Here is a 2732-nt window from a genome sequence, read left to right on the forward strand (position 1 = left end):
TATCTATCTCTCTCTCTCTCTCTCTCTATCTATCTCTCTCTCTCTCTCTCTCTCTCTCTCTCTCTGTTTATTTCATTTGTTGCGCTGTGTGTTCAGTAACGTCGCTGCAGTTGGTACGGATGGATTTTGTATATCTGTCTCATCTGGCTTTTTTGGAAATATATCTTTTACTGGGGAGGCTACGGAGACAACCAGAATTCCCACAATTATGTTCATAATGTTTCTTCGAGACATGTCGGCCCTTCACAAGTAGAATATTCCATAGCGAGCGGAAATTGCTCCGGAACCATACACAAAAGAGGTAACAAAATAAGCAAACAATAAAATTAGGTACTTTTTTCCTCTTTTTTTTTTGAAAGAGGAGTTAACGAAATGTCGTAAAACAAAAATCATGAATTGATGAACTGTTGGCTTCGACCAATTTTTAGATGTATACCGACCAAAAACAAAACAAAATATTACCCAAAATGTGCTGTTAATTATTATCATTTCCGTAACTTTACGAGCAATCTCAATTCCTATTAAGGTGTTAGCACGGTTACTTTTTTGTTGTTGTAGCTCTCTTTTCCCTTGAATGCGGACAGACTCGTCATTAATGTTACTTTAGCGTATCGCATGTGAATCTTTATACAACATTACACTTGTACATGTAGTTTTAAACGAATTATTAATAATAATGTGTTTATTCGTATATTTATTCGCGGTTGTTGTTGGGTTTTATTTTTTTAATAGTTTTAATTGGATTTATCTTTTGTTTGAAAAAAATGTCTATTTTATTCTTGCTAAACCAATTTAGACAATATCTGTCCCCTACGTACAGATACTTTCTACTACCCATGCAATTAAGAGTTAAGTGGCAGTATATAATAAGAAAAGAAGAGATGTGGGAAAGGACAGGAAAAAAGGATTAAAGAAGTAGAAATAAGACTAAGAAAGTGGCGATGGATGGGACACGTCTTAAGAAAGCCCAGCGGAAACATCACAAGAGACAGTCAATGCAATGGAACCCACAAGGAACACGAGACAGAGGTAGTCCGCGGGAAACATGGAGAAGATGCGTGGAAAGGGACATGAGAGAGATGGAACTAACTTGGAACGAGCTTGGAAGGAAGGCTCAGGACAAAGATAAATGGAAGGAGCTTGTGTGTGGCCTATACCCTGCCAGTGGTGAAAGGCATTGGTGGCCCATGCAATTCCATTCAAAACACAGGATTATAACTATCATTGTTTAATCTTTATTCAATTCACTTGGCCTAATTTTCAGAATTAACAATTAATGAAAAACATAACATTTTATTGCTTTGGGCGATACTCGAAACTCTTTAGTGGTAGTTTCTTCTTCGTCTTTTTTCTTGAATCGATTAACTTAAACGTAAACTCCGAATTCAACATCGATTTCCGACGGGATCAGGTCAGGGTGGTGGAGATCCTTGCAGACTTCCCCAAACTATTCAGGTTCAAGATCACTCAATGCTGGGACTCGAACCAAAGTCATCCACAAAATAACCGAGCATGATATATACTGACTGAGGCATCGGTGCATCCCTGTATACCGTGTTTATGACTTCTCATTTATCTCGTAGGGACGTTTGAAAAAGAAATTTATAGATTATCATAATGGCAAAGTGAGAATGTAGATTTTCAAAGAATAATTGACACTAAAGGAGCGTCATGAATTAAACAGAAAATGTTTGCATAAAATTAACAGTAGGTGCCTTTTGATTAGTTTTGGTAGTTATTATTTTACTATTCCTTCTATACAATTTGCATCTTTTAAAGACGGGATGTTTCGATCCTACCAGTCAGGGCCAACACAAACTGAGTGGGATAGCCTACAGCATCTACGCTGAATGGCGGGAATTAATTCTGGGTTAAACAGATATTTCCACTCGATAATCGAACTCACGAGTCTCTCTTGCCATACTAAAGAGTCCTATCCCTAATGCCCATATCAGGTAAGATCCGTCAAATCTCGATTTGATGTGGTGTGATACATGGATGACGTGCAGGTAGGTCTTATTTTTTAGTTTCCTTAAATTGTTTTGTTTTTCTGTCTGATTTTTTTCCCAGCACTAAATGATCATTATTGTGTCGCTGTGCTTCTCTGAACTCAATAAGAAAAATAAGAGGAAAGGCACCTTCCGTGTTGCTTCATCAAGTTTAACCCGGAAGTCCACCATGGCCAATCCTATTCCACCTGGAGAAGAAAAACAAACAAACAAAAAACCACACACTTCCTTCCCTTCACCCCCCCCCCAACTCTCTCTAAGCTCACTTGCTCACTTCCGTCTCTCTGGAGATTTCATGACACACAAATGGAACACTATGAAATAGTGGATTAAAAATATGTTTATTATGAGTAAATTATTTTAACAGAAGAATAATTCATAGTGTAAAGCGTTTATTCTCAATATGTCGCTACAATGAATTACAAAAGTACCTGAGGTAGATTTATGGGGGGGAAAACAACAGGAAGAAGAAATTTCACTCTGGTTTAGGGGATGTGGAAATCATCAAACCCGTTCACAATCCACACGATGGCGCACACGGCTGTACATGTATTACATTTGTGCTGAATCGTGGTGAAATCAAGCGCTCGTTAAAGTAATGAAATCGTAGAAACAGACATTTAAAATTTCCCACCCATTAGGCAGTTTTTATCGAGCTTTTTGGGAGAGATCAGTTTTAGGTCCATTGTTTTTTAAATCTGAGAGGATTTTACTGGGGGGAAA

Source organism: Aplysia californica, unplaced genomic scaffold, assembly GCF_000002075.1.
Source record: "Aplysia californica isolate F4 #8 unplaced genomic scaffold, AplCal3.0 scaffold00874, whole genome shotgun sequence".
Classification (NCBI taxonomy): domain Eukaryota; kingdom Metazoa; phylum Mollusca; class Gastropoda; order Aplysiida; family Aplysiidae; genus Aplysia; species Aplysia californica.